The 27,421-nt window shown below is 40.6% G+C and overlaps 1 long non-coding RNA gene across 1 annotated transcript; it reads right to left on the reverse strand.

Annotated features, from left to right (window-relative positions):
* Positions 1-3,040: 3,040 nt before the first annotated feature.
* LOC115609018 lies at positions 3,041-27,421 on the reverse strand. Its single transcript, XR_003991711.1, has 3 exons — positions 27,292-27,421; positions 18,650-18,749; positions 3,041-3,107 (listed from the first exon to the last, which is right to left on the reverse strand). It is a non-coding gene; the product is annotated as an uncharacterized LOC115609018 (long non-coding RNA).

The raw sequence follows: 27,421 nt of genomic DNA on the forward strand, positions 1-27,421 counted from the left end.
GAAATTTTCTCTCTGCCTTGCTTCTGCCCTCCCTTCCAATTTCAATACGTGGAAATTGCATGAGCACATGTTTAACTGCCAATAAAGCTATCCCCAACGTGTTCAAATCCATCAGTAGAACACCAAGATGGAGTTTATGATCAAAAAGCAACCACAACAAAAAGCTCTGTGTAAAATGATCCTGAAACTTTGTAAATTAATGCTTCTGTGCTCTCACAGAATACACTAATCATTATCTTCATTAATTAATGTGTGGTTCCCTTTCACATGTGACCTTAATGCTCCTGAGAGCAGAACAGTAAGGCCAACAGGTTCTAAACAAGCCCCTAATCCAAGCAGTTCAAGAAAGGTTAAGGTAAGGCTAAAAGTCTGATTATTTAGCTCAGAGTAGAGACAGAAGAATTCAGAATTAAACTCACTGCACTGCTCAGTTGACACCACCAGTTAAGTGATATGGTGAATCATAGAATCATAGAACAGTTAGGATTGGAAAGGACCTTAAGATCATCTAGTTCCAACCCCCTTGCCATGGACAGGGACACCTCGCACTAAACCATGTCACCCAAGGCTCTGTCCAGCCTGGCCTTGAACACTGCCAGGGATGGAGCATTCACAGCTTCCTTGGGCAACCCATTCCAGTGCCTCACCACCCTCACAGTAAAGAACTTCTTCCTTATATCTAACCTGAACTTCCCCTGTTTAAGTTTTAAGCCATTACCCCTTGTCCTACCACTACAGTCCCTAACGAAGAGTCCCTCCCGAAAATCCTTGTAGGCCCCCTTCAGGTACTGGAAGGCTGCTATGAGTGATTAGTATCCATTAACAAGATATGCTCAAGCATTACACATTTGCATTTCTTGAGTATGCTCAAGAAATACTGCTGGTTAGTTGCATTTCTTCTCACTCTGAAAAAAACCCCTCTTCACATTAAAATTAATGGCCAACACTTCTTTGGTGCATTGGAATTAAGGCCACAGAGTTGGGGTCCAGAATTTTGCATCCTGTTTCTGCTATAAAATTGCTGTATGAGCTTGAGTCAGCCACAAAGCTCAATATTAAGCATTCTACATTTCTGGATGATCAACTTTGTACACCAGATAAGTTTCTTGCAGAAGTGCCTGGTACACCTATAGCAATAATGGAAGTGACTGGAACACACGAGTGTTTTGCACCCAGGAAGCCCTAGACCAAGGTATACCAAGCTGCTCGCCCAGTAACGGAAGCATTTAGCATTAAAGTGTCTCTTGGAAATACAGATCTCATGTCCCGTTTCATAGAGGTTGTGTGGTTGATGATACATTAATTTCTCAGTGTTCAGGTTCTGTTCATTACTGTTACTGTGAGGAATCAATGAATAAAAAGTAAAATGTGATGTAAAATCTAAACCAGCAAAATCCTAACTCCTGTTTCCAGCTGCTACCGAATATTAGACAAATATTACTAGCACATTGTCAGACCTGCTTGCGGACAAGGCAAAAAGATACAGAACTGTGACACACTTATTTTAACATTTGAAACCCATAGCAGGCAGTGACTTTTCAATTTTATTTCATTAAAACACTCAACACATTAGAAGTCAGAGGTGAAGGAAGGAAGTAAAGAAGCCAAGGGGAAGCTTGCTATTGCCCCATCAAACTTCCAGTCCTCCACATCCACAGTAAGCCAATGGAATTTAAACAGTTACCAAATATAAGATTGTATTTTTTATTTTGAATCTTTTTTAAACTGCGGTTGTGACTGAAACATCCCTTCTCTTGAGCATTTTGACCTTGGGTATAACTGTAGTAAGCAGAACCAGTTCAATTTAATGGTTTTTCCTCACTGGAAGGGATCCAGATCCAGCTTTAGCAACCATTTGGAGATTCTTAAGAGTTTCTGTACAGCTGCCTAGGCAGGGCAGGGTCCAAGGGTGTGAAAAATAATTGTGTGAGGAAGAGAGCTCTCTACCAAAAAGAAGTAAGCACCAGCAATCCATAAATTTGAAAAACTAAACTGAGTGGTAAGGAATCTAAATTCCATTTTAGCTAATCCTTTTAGGAGTAAATTGTTGCAGAGTAGAACTAAGTAAGATTTAAAAAAAAAAAAAAGCCACCAAGTAAAGTGAATTCTGACTTTCCAAAATGTCTTTTCAATGTACTTTGAAGTTGGATACATGATGCATTGTTACATATTATTACATTTTAAAACTGGTTTTCACAAAACTTTTGCTGATATTTATCAACTAATGAAAGCTGCTTTAACATGGAAAGCTTTTTCCAAGATTATTTCCCTATTTTTGGAATCAAAGCTACACAAGTGTTGTACCAGTGAGAGTTTTCTGTTGTACAGAATAAGCAAATCTTGTTCAGTTCGCATTTTGGAACTTGTCACTTCTTTAATGGAGTAGTGGTTCCATTTTTAATTATTTGTATTTCTGTTAGGTTTCCTGAACAATAAAAAAGCAGAGATTACAAAGTTGTCATATTTAACAAATTTAAATATGCTATTCTGTTACTAACTATATGTTAGTCTAATTAGTAATATTCTATTAGTAATATTAGTAAGTTTATTAGTAATATTTAATATTCTTGTAAGCCATATGACACAGTAACAGAGAAATCCTCTTCCACATTTAGGCTTTATAACAAAGTCTTCCTTATCTGATTTATTTTTCCCATTCCAGCACAAATGGGATATGGATAATAATAACTACCTCTTTTTAGATTTTTTTTTCAGTAGAGATACAACTAGACGTTTTAATTTTATTTGGTATACGGTGCTTCTATTTTGCATAAGCCCTTACTGCACAATTGCAATGCAAACATGATACCCAGAAATCCAAAGCTATACTGAAAGCAAGATGATACGATTTTATCAGTTAAAAGTTACACAGTTTAACCCCTGTAAGAGGCTAAGAATTGCACACTGCTGGAGCTCTTTCCCAGTGCAATGCTCATGTTCTGTCAAACCTCCTCCACCAACACAGCTTTCCTTAGGTGTGTCTCGCTTCCTCTGTGGGTCAAGTCACACGGGGGAAGACATGTTTATGCAAGAGGATGCTGCTGTGAATAAAGTTCCTGAAGTCTGTCACAAGGGATTTGTGTTCTGTTACTTGGCATGCCAAGACTCTGAAAAAAAAGACAAGAACTAGACTAATTAGGAAGGAGGAAAGGGGTCAGGATAGACAGTAATTAGGCTTCTATATTTATTCAGGTGAAATCATGGTTTTACTACTTGAATTAACATCATTTTTTGACCTAAGTAGGTGCAGGACTGATTTTTTTTTTTTTTTTTTTTTTTTTTTAGCTCACTGATACTCCAAACTAGCATTTAAATTCCTAAATAACATATTTCAGCATATATGAAAGTAGGGTTTCTTTATTAAGTAATTTATAGTAAGTTTAAGTCAGGCTTCTGTTTATGTATCCTGAAATAACTTCCGTTAGAAATGAAGGACTTAATCCATAAATGAAATGTTTTAAACACAAATGCTATGATTATGTCTAAGACCTTGACTAGTAATTGAACATTTAAATAAAAGTTAAACACTCAGAGTTTGACTTGCAAAAGCTACTGCGAGACTGTAATACACTTAAATGCTGCCTTTCACTTTTTCAGGACCCTGTGGGACTCAAGCTCACAGCTAGGCACAAAAATCTCCAGACTGCTTTAGTCTTTGCTAAAAGATCAGTAGAACCAGAGTGCCAATAGTAAACTACGCCCTGAAAGCTATGAAGGGGCTAAATACGGAAATGAGTAAAACTTCAAATACCCTGTTTTCTCAGGTCTGTTGTGAACCTTTTCTTTGACTCATCTAGCTTTTTTAGACGTGCCCTCACTCTTTCCCTATCTGCTGCAGTTGATACGAAAAGCCTCCATTTGCTTTTCCATTGCCTTGAAATTATGCTTCAGAGCCTAAGCATCTCTTTTTGAATGGCTTCAACACACTTTTCTAGTCCTTTGACTTGCAAAACTGACCAGAAATATGAGATCAAACGGGAAGCTAATATGTTGATACCTGTTCAAGTCCAAGATCACCCACAACAATCAATTAGTTTGATTGTTGTGGGTGAAACACACCCACAAAATGTTTCATTTTTCATTTCATGAAAAATGAAAACTGCTGCATTCATCTGAATGAACTGGTAGTTCTCTTACTTGCAAGTGAATATAAAATAATGCTTATCTAAAATTTCCAGCTAACATAGTTATGACAGTTCCAAGTTTCCTGCCTCATGCTTGCAGATATACAAAATGCTGTGTCCTACTCAGATAAATCCACTATATTTGAGTGTTTTTAATACAAAAATATGTAGCTCATAGGTAGCAATTGCCAGATAGCAGTCTGAATTCCATCATAGTGCTGGGAAATATGCTTGGATATCTTTTATTATTAATGTTTCATTCAGTGAGATAAATTACATTTTAATTTCATTTGAGTTATGTAAGAATCTTAGAAGCTGTAAAAACAACAGCCAGTAATCCAATTGCTTGTTAGCTCTTTTACTATGATTTGCAAACCCATGGATGCCCCTGAAGTAAGGTTGACCAGGTGATGGAGTTCATATTTTAATTTACAATCTACGACTCTCAGGCCAAACATGGACAGTAGGTAGGCATCTTCTTGGCACCAATTCTGCCAGCATGCTACAATTTTCCCAAACATTACAATGACTTAAATAAGAATTAAAGTGATTGCCATCAAAAAGCACAACTCACTCCCATTTGCATGAAAAGACCAAAGTTTGAAACACAGCAGTCCTAGAAACACCCTTGAGCATATTTCTTTTAAAGGCTGGAAGGAACAGATGGCTTTTGAACCTTGATGCTATTGGTGCTGTCTACATGATGAAGCACTGTATCCTCATTTGTACTGATTGAGGTCAAATCAGCTCTAGCCTTTAATTCACCCTAAGCACTGAATATTTCTTCTAATTAGAATATATGTCATTACCTATTCCTACAGTAATGATAACCTACTGAACTCTAATGGATCAATCCCATCTGCCTTGCTGTGCATATACTCAGCCATTTCACTGCTCGGAATCAAAAGAATTCACCATGGCACACAAGCTAGGAATCACAAGTGCCACCCCAAGTATTGCAATGTAAATTGAGCAGTTATTCTGGGTTGCACTGTGATTTTCTGCACAGTTTTATTACTGAAGAGTTTGGAAGGTCATTCGCATGAGAACTTTTGACAGCCTGCAGAGCTAAACACAAAATACGGAAAGCACGGACAGTGTTCTTCAGCTGAAAATGGCCTTTTGTGAAGGACAGAGATAAAGGGCACCAAACAGATGTGGTCCATCTAAACACCAAATTTTAATGTCTGGTAGGAGTTCATACATTATAAATTGAATTCTGCTGACTTTGACACCTGGTTTAGATGAGAGGCATTTGAGCATCACCCCAACACGTAACAGATGTGATCCTGGCATCTATAACAAAGCGATATTTGGAGCCCTCACAGATCTGTTGATGATCCTGAAATGCTGGTGCAATAGTTCATTTTATGCTACCAAAGATGCCTTCCAGGCAGAAGAGTCATGGAAGGCCCACGTGCCATGTGTTAAGCTCAAAAAAAATTTAGAAACTGCTGCTTATTTAAAGAGGATTTAACTACTGATTCCAGCTCATTCTGCCATAGACAGGGATGTTTTGCAGTGGAAAGAGAAAAACAGCAGTTACTAACATCGCATCAGATTTAAAAATAGTTTTATAGGTCTACAGTTTGGGGGAAAATAGATTTGCTATTTTCCCCCCATAATTGTCCGCATTCAGTACACTTTATTGCCTTACATTTTTTTCTCTTCATGCTTTTCTTCTTGCTTTCATGCCCAACTGACACTTTAGTAAGGCAATGTGTTAACTAATTGCCTTAGTAACTAATAAAATTGTTTTAAAATTACTAGAAACAATTGTATTTGATACATGAACTGACTACAATGCAAGAGGCTGAATTCACTTGGGAAGTCAGACTCCCTGTGCAGAGAAGTTCTGCTTGCCCCATTAATTTGAACTACATCATTATCAGCAGCCAGCAATGGTGGAGTTTTAGGGAATATGGAGACCGTGGCCATTTTATTTCAACCCAAGCCAATGGCCCTGCCTTTGCCTGCCTAAAGGATGGCAAAGGAAGCATTCGCATCCTTCAAACTTTTAAACTTTTAAATTTTTTCCTAGAAGTAGTATGTTAAACTGTACAGCAGCCATAGCTCAGCAGAGAAGCAACCTGAACTGGGAAAAGGATTCACAGACTGGGAAAATTTAGACTGGCAAATACTAATCTTTATCCATTAACTCACAACAAATCCCAGGTGTCTGGATGAGTTACAGCAGAGCTGCACAGATGTTGCTTAGTTGTGCATATCAACAGTGGCAGAAAATATCTGCTTTGATCAGCCCCACTAGACCTTTGAGGGAATATTCTCTTTCCTCACAAGGGTGTTCTTTGATACACAGGCTAGTTATACTGACAGAAAGGTTCGATGTCAACATGGCTGCTCTGAGTCAGCCTGCAATTATACCAGTGGCTGAGAGGGAAGATTGATTAAATTGTTAAATTCTTTTGGCTAAAACATATTTGTGCTTACTTTATGCACAGCTTAAAAGTGAAAAGAGGTGCTTCTAGCTTTTCATGTCCAGCATAATTCGTCCTAGATATCTCTATTGTTTCCCAAAGGAAATGCTTGGGAAAATTTGGTTCAATATGCAAGATACTTTCTGACCAATTTTGCTAAATTTTGGCAAGAAACTCAAATTTAATTTCCAGATTCAGGTATTTGCTTCTGGAGCATGAAGAACTAAAGGCTTATTTCTGGATTTCTCTACTGCCAATAAAATACAGATGCAGCAACAAACCCCAGAGATTGTATCGGCATAAAGCTGTTGCAGAACAACTGGAAATCCGCACCATATTCTCACAGAAGGGATGCACCAGGGATGAATTTCTATAGGGAGAGATGTTAGATCAGTATTGACCAGCTACCTGCTCTTAGCTGGCCCGGGGGGTCTCCTGGGGCCTCAAGCCAAATGGCACCAGGAACATCAGTGTCCCATTAGTATTAATTATCAAAATAACAAGTTGCTTTCTAACGGCAACTATACTATTTTCTTTCTAGTCTGGAATTAGCACAAAGAATAGATGTCAGCTGCCAGCTTGGACAGAAAATCAAGATTACATGCTGTGTATCTGTGGAGTTGTATCAGTTCAGGAGGAGGATTATGCCACACGGTTACCTGCAGTACCAATAAAGTAGACAGAATGGCCAAAAAGATCAGTTCTAGCCTCATGGCCTGGTATCACAGACTAGCCTGCTTTCGGCCTGAAATATCATGCTCTGTTAGCAAGTTTTTGATTGATCAAAGACAGGATTAAATGGGTGCAATAGTCTATTAATGCAAGTATTTCATTATATTAAGAGTGGAGACCTTATGAGAGAATACAAGCAGTCTTCCGTAGGCAACATGAGCACAGATCTACAGCTCCTCAGAAGACTGCTCTAGAAAGGATTTTAAAGGTCATTTAGCAGTTTTTGGGGGGTTAGCAGGAGACGCTATCTAAAGTACTCCTGACAGGACCTGGGTCTGTGGAATTTGGATCAGGACCACAGCAGCTATATTAGGATACAAAAGATGGTATCCGGAACAACCTTATTCCATCTGGACTGACTGACCCCTGGAGGCAGTGCACATCTACAGGATGAGCCTGCTAAATGGAAAAGTGTGATGTGACATCTGATTATGACATTACATCCCATGATACAACTTCAGGCCAGGATGTGGTGATGTCCGTTTGCTTTTTACGCAACTGAAGAGCAAGCTTATCCTGGGACTTGAATCTTATGTTACTTTTTCTTTTCTTGATTTCTCTGAGATTTTAAAAATGAGAATCTGTGCTTAACTACATTAAAAACCAGTTCTATTAAGTGTGCCTTAATGGCACATAAAGGAAGTGCATTTATGTTCACAGAATAATTATCATATGATTTAAAATAAAATTTGACCTATACCCAGTTAATCATATAATGGAAATCTCCTTGTACTTGTACAGCCATGTATTTATACTTCTCATACTTCTACATAAAATCAACACTTCCTGTAGGGCCAAAATCTTTTTCATATTTACTATTTGGTATCATAATTAGAACAAATTCAAGCTAATTACCATGGTACCAATACTATTAAAAAAAAAAGCTGCTGTGCTGTGTTGGCCCCAGCTGGACACCAGGTACCCACCAAAGCTGCTCCATCACTCCCCTCCTCAGCTGGACAGGGAAAAGAAAATATAACAAAAGGCTTTTGGGTTGAGATAAGGACATCAAGATCACTTAGCAGATACTGCCACAGGCAAAACAGACTCAACTTGGGAAAATTAGTTTAAAATATTACCAATCAAATCAGAGCAGGGTAATGAGGAATAAGACCAAATCTTAAATACCTTCCCCCTACCTCTCCCTTCTTCCCAACTCAATTTTACTGAAGATTTTCTCTACCTCCTCCCCACAGCAGCACAGGGACACAGGGAATGGGGGTTGTGGTCAGTTCATCACAGGTATTTCCTGCTGCTCCTTCCTCCTTGGGGCAGGACTCTTCACACTATTCCCCTGCTCTGTGAGGTTGTTCCCATGGGACACAGTTCTCCACAAACTTCTGCATCATGAGTCCTTCCCACAGGCTGCAGTTCTTCATGAACTGCTTCAGCGTGAGTCCCTTCCACTGGGTGCAGTCCTTCAGGAACAGACTGCTCCAGTGCGGGTCCCTTCCATGGATGCAGTCCTTCTGGAACAGACTGCTCCAGTGTGGGTCCCTTCCTGGATGATCAGTCCTGCAGCAAACGTGCTCTAGTGTATATTCCTCTCTCCACAGGTCCTGCCAGGAGCCTGCTCCAGCACAGACTTCTCATGGGTCACAGCCTCCTCCAGGCATCCCCCTGCTCCAGCATGGGGTCCTCCACTGGCTGCAGGTGACCTGCTCCCCCATTAGCTTCCATGGGCTGCAGGGGCTCAGCCTGCTTTACCATGAGCTGCATCATGGGCTGCAGGGGAATCTCTGCTCTGGCACCTGGAGCACCTCCTGCCCTCCTCCTCACGGACCTTGGTGTCTGCAGAGCTGTTTCTCTCACATATCCTCACTCCTCTCTGGCTGAAGTTGGTTTTGTGCAGCTGTTTTCCGCTTCTGAAACCTGTCATTCCAGAGATGCTACCACCATCACTGACAGGCTTGGCCTTGGTCTGCCTTGGAGCCATCTGGCATTGGCTCTATCGGACAAGGGGGATGCTTCTAACAGCTTCTCACAGAAACCACCCCTGTAGCACCCTCACGACCAAAACCTTGACACACAAACCCAATACAGCTTCATACCAATAGCTACAATCATAGAAAAAAATATTAGGAAAATATGATTAAGTATTTTTCTAGAATGTCTAGATTTTCTTCTACTTTTTTTTTTTTTTTCCCTTTTTTCCCTAGGACTAAGCAAAATATGTAAAGTCTTGGATATTTTTTCATTAACAAGAATTAAAATAAATTCTTAGCAGCAATGGGTGGTTTCCTCTCTAGATTTTAGTTTGGAAAAATACTAATAAGTTATTTCACCATAATTGTTATAGTAATTATTACACGTATTGTTTACCCTTGTTTATCAATAGTAACGCACCTATACTTGTGTTGTACTTCTGCTTCATCTTGACAGACATGTAGATATACTAACTTACCTAAATTCTTTGCATTCCTTTACTGACTTGAAGCCTATAATCACTAAACACATTTCAGTCAACAGGATGCTTGACAGCAATGCCATACAGCATGGATTAAATCCAATTCAGTTAGTCACTCTTGAGAAAAAGCTTCAAGTTGCTTTTGACAAATATTCTGGCACCAGGAACAGAAGGCCAATTACAATTCAGTCTTGAGGTAGGGATTTGCATGATATATTGTTTCAAGCTGCCAAAGCAGAATGGAAATAGCTTTCAGGGTACATCCTTGTGGTGTTAGAACAGCAGTAACAGGAGATACTCTAATGTTTTGTCTAAAATGTAGCCACTGAGCTACAATTTTTCAAAGGAGTCTATAAACCTAAAACATAGTAGAATAGGTCTATGAACACTTGCTGAAAATCCTTACAAAACCAAAGCTTTAGATAAAAAATGAGATCAGGAAAAGCTTCCTGCAAAAGTAAGAAATCCTCTCCCGGTTCCTCTGCCACTAATTTCCAGATAGTTTGATATACAATTGTAAAAAGGAAGCACTATTAGCATACTATGGAGCTGCAAGTGTTAGCAATGATTTCTAATATAAGCACAGACAAACATTTTGCAAGCAAACCCAGAAGCACACTTGTACTGCAAAAGCCTTTTCCTCCCATCAGCTTCAGGAGTATTCCTGACATTTCCCACAAAGTAAATTCCAGTAAGACTCCTTGTATTCACAGTTTTCAATTAACATAGCTGCATATTTAAGTGCAAACAGAGCACAAACTTTTCTTTCTAGGCCAGAGCAATGAGTATTTACTGAAGGTCTAAACTATTATTTACAGTATCATTTGCTTATGCATGTGAAAACACAGATTAACTATACAAGGCCAAACTTTCAACTGGTATGAAAACTAGCTCTCTCCCATGTAAACAAACCTCTGATGAGCAGACCTTTTCTTTGCACATAGCCTGAGTACAAGTCTTCTCCCACCCTCAGAGGCAGAGAAGTGTAGGAGAAAAGATGACAAGCAGTGGAAAAATTACAGTAAGTGATATTCTAGCAGATATTGGGCCAGGACCTGATCTGTCTTATCCTAGTGTAAAGACCTGATTCACTGTCTCACACTGATATTGAAAGCATTTAAAACAACACTACTACTTATTAGAATACTCCTAGTACACGTTAGTCAAGTGACAGTGGGGTTACATGGTGTCAATGTGGGTGATGCAGCAGCCAGCCTCACATTGGTCTCATTTCTGATGTGATGTACCTTTTACTTTCATGGGACAACAACATTTTACATACGTGCTAGTGGAAAGATTGATACCATGTGCAATGTCTGACCATCCAGCTTTGCAGTGCTGCCTTTGCATTGTTCACCATCATTAGGTCTTTTCCTCAGCAGAAAGCTCCTCTTGCTCTGTTATAAGAGCAGAAATTGTCCATTACATGCTAAGGAAGAGCTTGGTATCAGAGCCACGTAGGTTAACAACTGAACAGGCCAGGGAATTGATTTGTCCGCAGCGATATAGCAGAATGATGCATCACAGGATGACACTGCAAAATGAGGGAGTTATATCCCGAGGGATCCAAGAGGAATTTTCCTGGTATCTGAGCACCATAGATAGGTATCTAAAATAAATGTTAATGTGCTCGTGAGAATGAAATGGATCTGTATAAGGACATCCAGCAAATTCTGCATCAGTAAAATGTTTACCACACAAGTGATATACAAGTTTAACTTGCAAACTCTACAGAATTTTCCTTATGTTTAATACAAGGGACAGTAGTTATAGGACCTTGATGGAAAATTAATAAAACCTATTTTATTTCCTCACCCCCACAATTCAGTCTGTGACAACTTTCCTGGCTGCCGGCTGGAATGCATTCAGCTCAAATCCTGTCTGATCCGATTCATAAACCAGCTCTTTTTCACTCTTGACTCTTGCTTGCTTTATAAGTAGCATGAAAATTCGAGAAGCTACATAAACTTGTATCAATGAGGTAATTTCTCAGGCTTTTGGCTCCTGCCATCATTCTAATTATGACAGTAATAAAACCAATCAGAACAGCAATAACAGTAATGTCTTCAAAACCTTTATCCTGTGACATCTAAAAACCTCTTTGGCCCCAAATGAGAGTCCTCCCAAGGCAGGCTGTGGAAAGGCAAGGACACAGCCATGCTCCAGGGACCCGGCCAGCTATGCTGAATGTTCATGTCACACCCAAACAGCAAGGGGCATTGATTTTTTTTGTCTTAGTCATTTATCAGTCTGGCAGCTTCAAGCCAGCACAGAACCAGGCTTCTTATGCTAGAAGCTGAACCATACCCACCTCAGTATATTATGTGTATTACTTTCTTCATCTTCCTGGCAGGGGGAGTCCTTTCTGAGGTGTACCATGTTCAGGAAGAACACAGAGTGGATAATGAATTTTCCTCCTGGCCATCTAAAGAAGAGCAAGGAGGGCAGTTGCTGCCCAGAAGCCCAAGAGCTGGATGTATACTGAATATACTGTTACCCTGTGAAGGTACTCGGCCTCTCAAAGAGCACTTCCCAAGGGCACTGTGCAACTCTGGAGGGCTGAAGGAGCACAGAGCATTGCTGTTGCTTCAACCTAGGCTAAAAAGCAGATAAATGCTGCAGCTAATCTATTTCTTCATAGCACTATTGATTAGTTTAAGCCTGTATATGCAGTATGGTGAATACATTTCAGGGTTAATTCTGCCTAGATGTGTGACAGTTATAGGAGTTGCATGTAAATACCCCAAAATGCAAATCCAGCCTAAAAAAAAGGGAAGAAAAGATTCCAGGATAAAAGGAAACCCAAATTTCAGCAGCTAGCACATTGAACAGAGTATGCTGAGCATCTGCTCTTGAGTTACTGCAATAACATTTGTAGCTAAATTGCTATATCTAAATGATGATGCTGTAATTATAGTTTAGGAGCCTTTTCTATTCAGAATAGCCCTTTTTTTCCTTTTATAACTGTCTCAAGCTGTATAATAGTCTGAAGTAAATCATGTAAGTTCTGGCCCAGAAATACTAAATGCACGGCATAACTATTTTTAATTAGGTGAGTAAAAAAACTGCCTAATTTTAGGTAGCTATTATTTTGAACTACCCAATACCAGACTCTTGTTAGTATATGCATCTACCTAACCCAGCTCTGCTGCTTCCCAGCTTTTAAGCCTATTCATGGCAGTACCTAGAAATGTGAGATTAATGCTTTCCATTGCATCCAAGCCCTTTCTCCTTGCACACAGGAAATCTTCAGTGCAGTCTAATCCATCTGGATCACAAACAGTAGGAGCTGATGTAGGGCATTTTTATGGACTGCCTTACAAACATGGGAACGCTGCAGAGCTATTGAAGAAATGCTCTTTCTAGTGTGTATTTGCTGGGGTACTGATGGGCTGTGTCAGGTTTTGGAGATTTCTGGATGAGTCATTTCATTCTATTCCAGTTTCAAGCACATCGGTGACAGGGATTTTTGCCTGAAGTAACAGATAAGATGCATCAATAACCTCGCACTGTCATGGGCTTTACACGCAGAGGAATGCTAGGATGTATAAATCCTTGGCACACTGCTAACATTAGAGTGACAAAGCAGTTTTATAATCGGCACATCCTGACACAGAGACTGCATCTGCAACAGCAGGGGCAGAACTGGGCTGCGCTTCGTAGACACTTTATGCAATGGGCACATGGGACTCCCTGTGGGTGTGTGGACAACTGCCCAGCAGGACCTGGGGAAGCCCTGGGGTCAGGCCAAGCCCCGATAACAGCTTGCAGGTCCCTGGTTAATCTGACACTATCCTGACGTTATTAAGGCCTGTAATTTGTAGGAGCTCTACCTGCTGGTGTACAGACTTGCCGCCCTGGATGAGTAACAGCACCTCCTTATGCTAGAAGCTGCTGTGGAGCCCCATGGAGCCAAACACATCAGCCTTACATAGCCCTTGTGCTGGGAAGCTTATAGAGGTGTCCACGCAGCCACTGCACAAGAAGAACAGCATCTGGACCTCATTCCCACATTACTTTCAGGAAACCTACTCACTGAGACATGCACACTGATGTACTCCTTTATTTCTTGACTTTTCAGCCATTTCTTCCAGCTCTGCTGTAAGTACAAGCCCTACCCATGCTTCCTGAAGTCAGCAGAAGATTCCTGTTGGAGTAGTTCCTTTGAAGTTTTTTTTCCATAGTCAATTTAGATTTGAATTAACATTATGAATTTTCTACTGTATTGATTTCATTGTAAGTCCTTTTATGCAGTTGAGTAATTAATTTCAATTCTCAATAAGGGCTTTCATTAAAGTATTGCTATTGTTGAAACCCTATTTCAGAAAATAATGGGGTGTTCTTTTCTGAACAAATATTTAAATTGTTGCTTAATTTTAGATAAAGTTACAGTGTGATTAAAATTACTCATTATATACTATTCAGTTTAATTCTTCTAATGTTTCCAGGCCCATATCTAAAATTAAAATGAAAGCTAGCTTTTTTCACAAGTTGATACAGGAACTGCATTATTTCTGGCTCCTTGGTAGCCAGTTGTTTTGATTTGAATTCCCATAGTACATAGATATTTATAATAAAAGAATTTAACAAACTGATATGCTCTACTAAATAATTTCATTTTTTGAAATAAATGTAAAGTACAAGTGACAGCCTACATTTTTTATTTATACATTGCCTCAGCAGCATGAGATTTGATTATTCTATTGAGTTTTATATAGAATTGAAATTTCTTTTGTTCCCCTTTACTTACATGCCTATGAGGCACTTACCAGTGTTACAGCATTTTATGTACATGTATCAAAGACTGTAGGAAACCGGCATAAGAGATCCCAGTTCTCTAGGCACCACATGGGGAAAGGAGCGACAAAAAGAGGTTGCCATATAAAACCTTTGTGCTTTGAAGCTGTTTTTACAAACCTGGTCATAATCCAGCTTCTGCACAGCCAGTAAAAACTGGAAACAGCTTGAGGCATCTCAGCATCTACTCCACTCCTTTTATGCACTTAGAAGTAAAGAACAGCAGTAGTTCAATGTTCTGATGTCCACCCTCCCTCCCATATCTCCCACCCTGCCTTGCCAAAGACAGGCTCAGAGATGCCTGGTGCCTCAATTGCAGGCCCAGAATGCCTCCCCCATAGGATGGTTTCTCTGCTATTTCCAAGTCCTCTATCCACTGCTAGATCAATAAGAGGGAGCCATTAAAAGAAATTATGAAGCAGTTGACAGCAAGGGAGTTAACTGTCCCTCAGGGGAAGAAATTACCTGTTCCTAATGGGCACTGCTGGGTGCTGTGAAGGCTGACCTCAGCTGCAGCACCATTTCAGTCTGTCTGCTCTTGGTGCTGGCTCTTACTGAGGGCCCTCAGAGCCTAGGGCTCTTCTGATGGGGTTCTGGTGATGTTGGGGAAGAAATTTAGTACAGTACAGGGTGCTGTATAAAATTATATGATGTCTGAGTATTGATACCCTACCTTGAAGGCTGAGAACAGGGCTTGACCTTTCCCTGCACACATGGTGGCTGCTTTTTTTGGGCTCTGGAGAACGGGGATAAGTCTACATGCATATTATTTTACTTCCTGCATTGCTTTTTCAGAAGTAATTTTTTTCATAGAGAAAGAGTGGAACAGGTATTTGTTCTGTGAGAACAAACATGATTTTTCTGCCTATGTTTTGAGAAGGAATGAAAGTACAGCAGTAAACAGTAAAGCTCCAGATTCAATAAGCTACTTAAAGCAGCTGTGCTGATGCCTCCAGCCAGCAATGTGCTCATTTCAACAGCTGCATAGCATAAATAGGAGCTGCTCGCTCTTTTCTCTCAGCTAAACATGGGTATATGGGCTTTAATCCCTGTAAAAACAGGGGAAAGCAATTGTTTTCTAATTGAGATGCCTCTAACCACATAAACAGCAAGTTAAATTGCCAGGAGACCTGCTATAGCTTCCTTCTGCGTACATTCTGATAGTTTCTGAGGTCTGCTGGGGTCCGAAATAAGAGAATCTGACCTCCTTATTTATCCCAGTATGGACACTGTCAGAGTATTACATTAAAAAAATATATATATATACACACAGTTATTTAACTGTACACTTAGCACATTTCCTAAGCAGCCATAAGAATACTTCAACAAGATAGTTGCAGCCAAGGCTTTCCCATATTTATACTTTCTTGTTGCTTTAAGAGCATATCCATATCCAAGTCTTACGCACACACTCTGTAGCAGACTTCTAGTCTATTAGCCACTTTGTGTGCCACAGTGGTCTGGCTTGCCTCTGCAATTTGTGAAACATCTGACTTTGGCAAAATGAGCAATTCCAGTGTTCCTCAGCACAACAAGGCCAACATAACAGCTTTACAGCAATGGAGCTCACTATAAGGGAAGCATTGCAAGCTCCCTCCCATGCCCAAGTTTGTACTAGAGTAGCACGGAGGGCACAACCTTCCCTAGTGCAGAGCCTTGTTATACCAAGCACCAGACAAAACACAATTCACACTGTTATCTCCCATGTCTCTTATGAATTGCTTTCCAGTTTTTGTTAAATAAAAATAAAATAGTTTATTGGAACCCCAAATTTGTATTAATTGTTTTTGAGAGTTTCCTAGTGAGGTTTACAGAAACGAATACATGTAAAATGTAGAAGTGGCTATTGTGGAGTAATTGCCATTTCTTCCTAATGAAGGGAGCTGTTTAACAGCATGCACTGTAATAGAAAGTTTTTACATGTATGAACAGGAGTATTCAGTAGTACTCTAAGAGGACAGAGTCTGCAGTGCACCTCACACCACATCTTCAATATAGAATACGTTACCCTAATTATACAGAAGATAGACTCCAAGATGAAGAATTTTATGTGAAAAAAATGAAAATATGGTTTGGGGGGCTTTCTTTGCACTATCTGTTGAATTAATGGTATTTCAGAGTATTTAATAATGCCTTGCAATCAAAAGTTGACGTATGACCTATGAAAGCTTCTTTTAATAGAAAAATCCCAAGGGGGTATTCATACATTATCTCCTCAGAGCTGAAAAATGATGATTTATCTACTGCTTTAAAAACTGATTGTGTTTTTCAAATTGAAAAATCATAGCAAAAAATAGATGTTATAAGTATTTCCAGATGCAGCCTTGTAATTAACATAAACAGCTACTTAGTGCATTATGCTAATTATATTACCCAAATACATGCAAATAATATGAAAAGAGGGAGAGGGGGCAGGGCGTTCTTAGCCACCTTTACAGTATTGGGCAATTACCCAGTTAAAGATGCCTCTAGGCTAATTCCTCCCTGGATGTTCAAGACAGCCAGCCATTTTTAGGAACATTACTGATTGTCTGCAAATGTAACTTATTTGTAAAACCACATGAAATTTAAGGTCAGAGCTGTAAGACCTCCCCATCCAGATAGGATGTGAGAGGTAGCTGTCAAAGAGAAAGATTTACCAGTAAGGAGAGCTGGTGAAACAGAAGTTTCAGAGGATTTGTAACAAGATAGCAAGCTTTTTACCCTTATGTCACTGGTTCAAATCCAGTCCAGATGGGAAATTAAAGTAACTAGAGTCCTTAACAGCTGGCTAAATGGGTTTGTATTCTCAAACCAGTTTTAATGGGCAAAGTCTCTCAGTCTCTCCATTACTGCAGGCATGAGCACCTGCTTAGAGCACTGCAGTTATGATCTCTAATTACCAGTGCAAAGCACTTTAAGAGACTAAAAAATGTTTTGCAGCGCATGGAATAGATGCTCTATGGACCTCACCACACTAAGCAGCTCCATTGGCTTTTTTTCCACATTATCTCAGGAACTGAAATCACAACTGAGGCAAAACTCACCAATTGCTGTCTTTGCCATCGTTTTGATTTGATTATAATGGGAGCAAGACAGGACTGTTTCATGTTTCAGTTCCACCTCTTAAGACAGCAGACTGTAAAGTCTAGTCCAAACTGAAAAAACAAGATTGGAGTAGCAGTATCAATTACAGAGCTGTCTGTGATTATGTGGCACTAGACTAGATACCATTACTGCCTTCTCATCCTGTGCTCATGGCACATGAAAGCTTCTAGTGTTGTGAGCTGAGCTTTGCTGACATACCAGGCATACCCCATGGCCCTCAGAGTGCTTTACAATAAACCTTTATTTTGTGTGTAGCTGTGTTATACTGCACATGAGAATAAATAGCACAGCTGTTAAGATTTATGGCAGACTGTATGCATGGCTTTATGTTGCTGTTTCCTGGATGTACAGTTACACACACAATTTCTGTTGCAGGATAGAAAAGAGTCATTTTCACTGGTCTTATTAATCCTGAATAAATAATGATAATAGTCATACACTGCAAGCTCAGTTTATAATTTAATTAGCCTACATCTGCTCCCAAGAATAAAAGGCAGAAAAAATATTGTTGAAGTAGTAAGTGATAGCTATGGTTACACTTTCAGGGCATTACACAGAATTGCAGTCATACAGCTGTTACTCATTTTAGAGAGAATCACGTAGCTTAAATGCTATGTAAGGCTTTGAGAAATCTAGGAATTAGAAGAATCCATCTGACCTACTCAGCATGCTGAGCATTCAAGAGCAGTAGTGAACACTTAGCACAAATAACTGAGGGAAAACAGGTTTAAAAACAGGTTTAAAAAATATTGAAGCTCCTAATATGCACTTAAAGATTTTAGTTGTATAGAGATCTCCAGAGAAGCCTCTGAAACAGGCAAACTAAACTAGGAAATTCAAGAATTATTCTAGAAAACAGTACAAGTCCTTAAGGAGGCATGTCACAGCTTAATACAAGTAATTAAGTAATAAACATAGATAAACACTCAGTGACTCAAGGCCTCACTCTGCAAGTGGGTTTATACACAAGCTAATCATCTCTGTTATTAGAGCCAGAATGTGGCATTATGGTGCTGTTTTCTAAAGCAAGCACTCAATTTTTACTGTTCACTTTGTTCACCCACCTTTCAAACAGAGAGCTGTTCTATTCCAGGCAGTGATGCAAGGCCATGTAGATAATCTTCCCAGTTCATACCTTGATATACTATCTCCAGGGAGGTTGTGCTGCAAACAAGCAAAGGCAGTTATGGCTATAGAGGTTTATATGGTAAGCTCCTTTGTTCTCATTTAGATGCTCATTTTATAAATAGTAGCCAGGTTCATTTATCCATTACTCTTGTGTTTTCTAGCTATCAGTTAGGAGGAAGTACAATGCAGCCAAAAACATTAAGCCATTCTGTCTGCCAGAGGCTTATATCTAGAACAAAACAAGACATGACAGAGGTAAACACAGAAGTACAAAACAGCATTGCTCATTGTGACAGGCAGTGATCTCAGACCACCAGCAGTGTTGTCTAACTCTTAAACCACTTCATTTTTTGTTGAGACAGAGGACTGTTTGGAAGAGATTCAGATAGAGATTCACATGGACACTTTTAGTGGAAGTTTTACTAATATTTGTTATGGAAAGCCCAGAGGAATCTAAGAAATCTGTTGTAGTGAAATAAAACATAATGAGACCTCTGAAGCCAAAGGGATGGTGAAAGTTGCTGTTGTGGGCCAGTCAGAAGCAAGGTTTGACATCTCACTGCAAAGGGGTCAGAGGCACTAGACTGTGAAAGCAGTTGAAGGACAGATCAATAACATCTCATATGCTAGAACAGATAGTGGTGAAAGATGGGAAACTCAAAACAGACTTAAACCAAAACAAAGTCCTTGCCTCGGCAGGCCATCAGAATATAGGAAGGTTTGCTAAGGATAGAGAGCAGCTTACTATAGTAAAGGAGATGTGAAAGGGTTACAGTCTGAGTAGGAGGTTTAGTGCGGATGGAAAGGAAGGACTGTATCCTTTATAGCTTTCATTCCAGGTCAGCTTGTGAGATATAGACCCCTTTTGGACATAAGGACATTTACAGAGGTCTAGATGATATCCAAGCTGTGGGTATTGCCTGGAGTCACAGCAGGACAGTGGCGATGCCTGCAGTAGTCAGAAAGAAAAAGCTCAAATGCTGTACTAAGGTGGACACTGACATGGTGCCAGCAAGACTGGCTAAGGCTTTCATTTGGAGGGAGGGATAACAGAATGAGGATGCTAAAGCGTGTGTATAAAGACAGTGGCTAACTGGGGCTTTGTAGGCAAGGTTTCCCACAGCTAAGCTGTGGAGGAGGAAGAAAATGGCATCAAAACTCCTATGATCTTGGCAGAAGCTCCTCAGACCATTAGAGAAATATCTTCCAGCAAACATTGCTGAAGGGCAGACAAAGGGCTAGACAACGACAGCATCACAGAAAGCAAAGGACAGGTTTTGGAAGGAAGAACATAGGGAGGGATCTGGAAGGCCTCTACCTGGTCCAGAAGGATGAAGAGGGTGTGCTTGATATGAGTCTGAGAAGCTTTAGCAGCATGAGGAGAATTACTAGAGGGAAAAAAAAAATAGAGAAAAAGAGACCCAAGGCCAAGCTGGGAGGAAAGGGACTCCCAACAGCAAGGACAGACAGCAGTCACATCACAGCTAAAGGGGAAAGCAGCCAGAAACTGAACAAGCAGATGGAGATCACAGGTAGGTTTCTAAAGACCATTCTTTCACATTTTATGTTACCAGATAGCAGATGCACGGTTCACCTTGTCAAGGTTGGGTTACAGCTTCTATTATAACACCTTTTTCACGCCTTCATCACTTTCTGAAACAAATTCCTTAAGGTTTGTAGTTTTCACATTTGGTTGCAGCATAGAGGGTGAAAGGTGCAGAAATCTGAGGCTCAGCAAATGCATGCAATGCTTGTGGTCCCCCCGCATACTACATTTCTGCAGATGCATACATGTTTAACACACTCTATACACTACTGGTAGTGTATTGTTTGTCAAATAACATGCAATAGAGAGGTGGTATCGCAAGTTATATAAGAAATTACACAGTTCATCTGGGCTTTGACCCTCAGTTCTACTTTTCAATCACATTGGATTTCAATATTAAATTGTATTTCTTGATAAATTCTTGATTATTAATTTTACTAATCATATTAGAATTATATATACAAAACATGAAGAAAAAAGGATAAGTACATTTATATATGAAATATACCTACAAAATACCATTCTAACACTAAATGGAAGAAAGTATTTTCCAGATGTAATGTAAAATTGTTTTAGATATTATTCTGAAAGATGCCACCATTATTTCTTCCTAACCTGTTTTTTACTATCAATATATTCTGAAAGTCCTATTGTTTTCCTGGTAACAGTTAATTCACTTTTCCATATGTAGTTGCTCCCAAATGAGAACATGAGTTTGGATTGGAGAAGTTAACAAAATAGCAATAAAATATTTTCTTGAAAATATGAATGCAGGTCGCAGCTTTGCAGTGAAATATCGAAGTATTGACCTTGTTTTGCAGAAGGATAAAAAAAATAAGATCCATGGGGAGGTCTCAAAATGAGCCAAAATGGGCAGATTTGTTGCCTGCAGCCTTGTGCTCAACCCCCGCTGTCATGACTCTCCAGACACCATCCAAGCTGCTTGCTGCAACAGCCCTGCACAGCAAGGTGCTCAGCAGGGACACAGTACCGGTGACACAGAAGCCCTTCTCAGGGGCAGCCCATGGACTCTGGTAACAACTCATGAGCCACACAAGTTCACCAATAGTAACACTGTGCATAACTGCTGTCACAAACCTCATAAATTGCATATTAACTGGCCAATACTTCTATCCTCAGATCTGGGACAGCAGAACAGAAGATTCCCCTGCTACAGGAAGCTGACAAGGACTGCAGCCTGCTCCAGCAAGTGACCCGAATGTGTGGTATGCTCCATGTAATGGAAGCAGCAAAAGCTTCTGCAGATCCAAGAGTTCAGCAGCATTAGTCTGCATATCCTCCCAGACAGGGACCTCTGGAGTGTCTACATGTTGAAATAGTGGCTAACACAGTGAGGCTGTGCCTGGGGCTCGCAGGAATAAGCAGCAAGAAGTTAGGAAATGCAAAGTCATCTTTACCCAAGCCTGTGCAAACTTCCTGTCTAAAGAGGTGGAGTAAGAGAGACCAACACCCTTCCCAGTGCAGGACAGACAACATCTGGCAATGAGAGAAGGATGTGACATAAGAGAAAGCGAAGTGGCAAGAGGGTTAAAATAGTGGGTGAAAATTCCATGTTAATCTTAGAGGATAAATATTTTTTATTGATGCTTTCAAGCACTAGCTTTAGATAGACATTCCCTAAAGTAATTTTTTTCCAACAATGAAATCTCCTTATGACTGCTTTTATGGCTTTGTTTTTACTAAAAGTCTAATTATTAGCATTTATTCATTTCTACAGAAGACGCCAACATACATTGTTAATGAATACTAAATAAAACCAGCAGTCATTTACATCACTGGCAAGTTTTAATTTCAAATGTTTTAATCGTAAAACAAAGCAAATTTGCATAGAAAGGTAATCTTTTTTATTTTTTTTTATTTTTTTCCTGTTACAGGCCTCCTTGTTATCAGAAGTGCAGCTTTTCTCCACGTTGCGCTCAGCCTGGCAGCTAAACGTGTTTCGGTATTACCCTTTCATTTAGTACCCTCTGCTGGCCAAAACAAGCACAGACAGGGAAGCCGAAACCCCAGCCTCCGGTAATGAAAAAGATGCTGAAAAGCCATCAGTGACCTTCAGCAGATATGACCTAATCTGTCACAGGGGAGAAAGCTAATAAGCACACTCAACCCAAAGTAGAAAAAATCAATACAACGCAATGCAATGCCTCTCTCAAAGCTTAAGCAGATTTTCACAATGCAGGAAGTGACACAAGCGCTCTCAGATGTATCATCAGCTCTATTCACTTTCCTAGCATTAGCTTTTGTTAAAAATAAAATTGCTGCTTAGTCACCTGGGAGGAACGGTGAAAGTCTGAGGTATTTGTCTGCTCTTTCCTCCTCCTACTCAAGGGGGAATGTGTGCGAATCACATTATAACTTGATCTTCCCTTCTTCTCCCTTTCTACAGCGAAATCTTTAAGTGAGAAATTTTTCAGTAGTTATTATGTATGAAGATTTCCTGCCATGAACTGTACTGTCTACAACTGAAGACAGTCACTGAGCAGGCAGGCAGGGAGCAACTCTCCACTCCTGCAGGCTCTCCTTGAAATGCATGAAGTGCTCCCGTTTGGGCAAGCTCTCAGGTACAGGCCACCTTTGAGCAGTGCCCTGCTTTGCACAGTGATTTGCAGCCCAGGCCTCTTTGGAGGCATGCTGCTTTACCTTCCCTGGTAAAGGGGCTGTACCTTGGCTATACTCAGGTTTTGGACACACCTGGCTGGCATACAAGGTGACTCAACAGGGTACACCTGCGCCAGGTTTTGCCATCAGATGACAGGAACAGTCACCTCAATGCATAGCTGACTATGAGCAGACAGAATAGTTAGCCCTTATTCAGCAGGCTTTCACGTATCACAAAACTATGGTCAAGGTAAATTCCAAGCAATTGCTGTCAGTCTGTGGTGTTCTCAGATTTCACTGCTGCTTTTCAAGCCCAGGAAGAAGAATTCCTGCAGCTTGTATTAATCCAGCTATCCTAGCCTTTACCTCTCTCTACAAACTGCCTGGATGACTGTCTTGACTTATGAGAGAGTCACCAACCAAGCAGAGCAACACATTTATCAGCCTCAGCTCCTGATCCAGGGCTCTGGTGCAACATAACTACTGGCCCTGGCAGCCAATACTGCAAAAGTGTCTCCTTTCCTCTTGAAATTGCCATCCCTGGCACAAGTGAGTGAAGGCAAAGGCAAACCTCTCCTCTTGCATTTTCTTTCCCATCTCAGGAAAAAGCTTTGCAGGCTCACAAAAAAGCAGCAAAGTTGTTTGTTAGACATTCATGTCAAATAATGAATGCCAAGCAGAAGTCTGAAGTGTATGTGTGCATTCACAGGCCTGCCCCAGGTCAGGATGCAGCATGCAATCTGAACACCCCAGGGAAACCTGTCACTGTGGAACAATACCAGAAAGCTCTGCCTACTCAGTGATATGACATGCAATTCGTTTTTGTCTACAGCTTATAAAATAAAGCCAAAACACTGCACCAAGAGGTAACTGTCAGCACAGTGATAGGGAAAGGAGTGTCATAGGGAGATTTAACACAAAAAAGACCAACCTTGCTAATTACTTCTGCATGACACCAGGGAAGCACATTACTGGCAAGTATGTTACACCATGGTCACCATGCCAGACAGTGGTTTTTAACTATGTCCTCATCTTTAGGGTAAACCTCCAAAGACCTGGTTTTGGTTCCATATATAATCTTGTGAACCATGCTTTGAACAGTCATGAGACTGGCATTTTGTAACAAGGTCATGACCTTGTCAATTGCTGAAGTCCAAAGCAATCACTGGCCAAACTGGGCTCTTGAAAGGGTGCTGCCTTGGCCAGGATCCACAGGGACCCCCGAGCTGTGCTACCGGAGCCAGCAACATGCCTGAAACAGCTTTCCGTCAGCAGAGGAGAAGCTCTAGCAAGCAGCAAGAGCTTCTTGCTGGAGAGCTTGTCACAGGCTTTTCCAGATACAAATGTTTATTTTTATTTTTTTTTAACCCTGTAACCCCAGACCATGGAAAGCTTCCTGACCACCACAGGTAACTGCCAGCTGTCCAGATCTCATGTGATCCTCCACCAGAAGGATTTTGATTTTCCCTCCCAGCATGCCTATGCCAGAATTGGGAAGGATAAGGACCCTTAAATACCTCATCTTTCCTATTTCATCTTTGAGGGTGGCATGGAAAGAAGGAAAAACAGAAAGCAGGTACTGGGCATCACCTGCTTAGAAAGACTGCCAGCGGGAGTAAGGTTAAGGCAGCTCAAGAAGTGTTAGCCCAGACAAGCAGTTCTGTATCTTTCTGCTACTGCTGTGTACCTGAGGAGGTGAACACCTCCTGATCAAGCCTGGCTCAACAGGGGCAATGCACCAGCTCTCCTCATGCCTTCCAGGGTGGCTCTGTCCCAGGCAGGTAATGGCAATCAGGGGAGCAGACAAGTACTGCAGGCCAGCCCTGTGTGAGCTGGGCCAAAACCTGGCCCAGAGCTCAAACAGGGAAGCTGTGCTCATCATTCTCCAGACTCCTTCATCTCTATTTAACAGCTATACAGCCACTTAAACTTCCCAGGACGATTGCCAGCCCCAAATTACATCTGTGCTGTACTTCAGGGTAATCAGGCAAGAAACCAGGTTATAATAAAGTAAAAGCAGGAGAAGGGCAGAAAAAAATTCTCCCTAGCTATAGCTTGTCTTCTTGAAAAACTCCATTTCAGTAACAGGTTCATTATGAGAGCTTCTGGAGTTCCTTTCCTGTTTAAGTCCCTGGTTTCTAATGCACCTCCCTGGTTGTTGAGGACCAAACATGGCATCAGGTAAGAGCACTCACATGTCCTGACATGCAGTCAGTCCTTTTTTCTGTCCCATATATGCTAGTTGCTTGTCTTTTTCTTTCTCACACACTGTTTGCTGAGCAATGCACAGCAACATCCAGGCTTTTTCCTAATTGCTTAATCAGTTAACAATTCTTCAGTACTGTTGCATGGCTTAAATTAATTCATTCTTCTCACTGGCATTGTATAGAATTTATTGATTCTGTATTTAATTTGCCACTGGAAAGCACTGAAATCTGAAAGCTCCTTGGAGTTCCTATCATCTCCATCTCACATAACCTCAAAAAACACCATTCCTTGCATACTGCATAACTGAACCCGGGCTTAAACAAAAATCTTGAAGTATGTCATAATTAACACACCTTTGTGCTGAAATTTAACTAAAAAGCTTTTCATCCCTTTTAAACCTGTATGTAAGCCAGGACATTGCTTTAATCCATAATAGCTTAGTACTTTAATAAGCTCTTAAAAGTGGTGTTGGCAACAGGTATTTTTTGAAATCACAAGGAGAGTATGCCTTAGTCCACTGTTTTGCTGGTGTACTTGAAGTTCAGCAAATTAGAGGAACATGATTTCCTTTGAAGAAGCCATTACCCAACCAAGTTTATAGGACTTGAAAAAAATAACTGTGTAGCCACTATCACAGCCAAAATGTGTGATGGTTGAAGTAAGACTTAAATCTCTGAACCTTTTTGTCACTCTTACCTTCTCACATTTTAAAAAATACATACAATAGGCCTAAACTACCAGTCTTACAAAATGTTTTAATTCTCTAAGCTTTTTTCTTCCTTCCCTTTTGGGAATATTGCAGTGGAGAACCCACACCTCAGAAAATAACAGAAACCACAGATGTGGCCAGCAAAAGCTGAAAAAGCTTCATTATCTACACCTTTCCCTAGCATAGTATGCTGAAGCATTTTTCCACTAAAGCTTAAAGTGAAAATCCTCTCCTGTTAAATAACAAACACATCATTTCTATAAATTGGTCAGGCAGAAAATTCTGCTTCCTTTTCCAGATGTGCTTCTCTGTTTTCACTCCTCTTAAATGCAATGCATTTGATTTCCAGGTGCATTATCTGAGACCCAGGGGATGGGAAGGTACCTCCTGAAGGTTGCATCTCTGAAGAATTCTCCCATCCTTTTCTAAGTATGGTGCTCAGCAGGCAGCAGTACCTCTTGGAACCTCAAGTTTAAGTAAAAGTACAAGAGGAACCTTTTAGCTACACATTTCCTCAGTGAATCTCTGACTAGAAAGTCTGAGGAACTCAAAAAGGTCCAAACTGTTCCCTCTTCACCCTGCCTGCAACCAAGCTGATAAAGTGTAAGAAATAAAAATTGGGACAGTAGGGCTTAGAGGAAGCTTTGTGTTTGGTAGAGAACAGGACATTACTAGGGGGACATCTAAGAAAGCTTTTTGCTGCTTTCCTCTGACTGTTGACCATAACCTCTGCCTGTTATCCATGCCTGCAATGTCTCAGTCATCATCATCCAACTAGAGGTTGCATGATGATGGAGTGGAGCTCCATAAAAGTGAAACTCAAGACTCCAGTGAAGCAGGACACGCCAATACTCAGTTCTGTGCACTGTTGGGCAGTCTTTGGCTATCCTGTCCCCTGAGGTAGCTGCGCTGCCACCCTGGGAGGGCACAGAGGGAGACACTTTGAAATGCTTTGCTGTCCATCCTACAGGAAGGGGTAGCGCAGGACTGACCCTAGAGGGTTTTACGCAGCCACGCAGTTAGGTGCACAGTGCTGGTGAAATAGGTCCTCGTTACCCATCCTGCCAACACAGTATAGCAACTTAGTTTATGGATTGGACTCTCATTTCACTGAGCCAATTTTTACAGTAGTTTTGGGGCAATGTAACGTAGAGTACAAGATACGAAAAACAAGCTGGTGAGTTGCTTGTTAGGGTGATGATATGCAGGTGTTCGTCAGAAGAGCCTGCTAAAAATACATAGCACGGATAACATTACTGACAGACATTTGACACAGTCTAATTCAGGCTCACAGCTCATATTACTATTGCTTTATTTGAACACTAAGCAGACTTTAGCCACGCTTTTTTAAAGCTGTTCACAAGTTATCAGCTATCATACACTAAATAAGATGGTATTTCCAATTTACAGCTCTAGAAGTTTGCCAATCTCTGGAGGTGTTTGCATGCTCCTCATTCCTCTGAAACTCTCAGATGCTGTAAACATTAATGACTTACCTCTCTCACTCCTGGGAGAGACATACTGTATCTGCTGAACAGATGCACTGAGGTCAGATTTGCGAAAGGTCATTCAGAGGGATAGTGGAGAACCAGAGTATTTTTCAGGTCTTAGTCCAACCTCAACTTG

This window comes from Strigops habroptila, chromosome 5 (genome assembly GCF_004027225.2).
Source record: "Strigops habroptila isolate Jane chromosome 5, bStrHab1.2.pri, whole genome shotgun sequence".
NCBI classification, from domain to species: Eukaryota; Metazoa; Chordata; class Aves; order Psittaciformes; family Psittacidae; genus Strigops; species Strigops habroptila.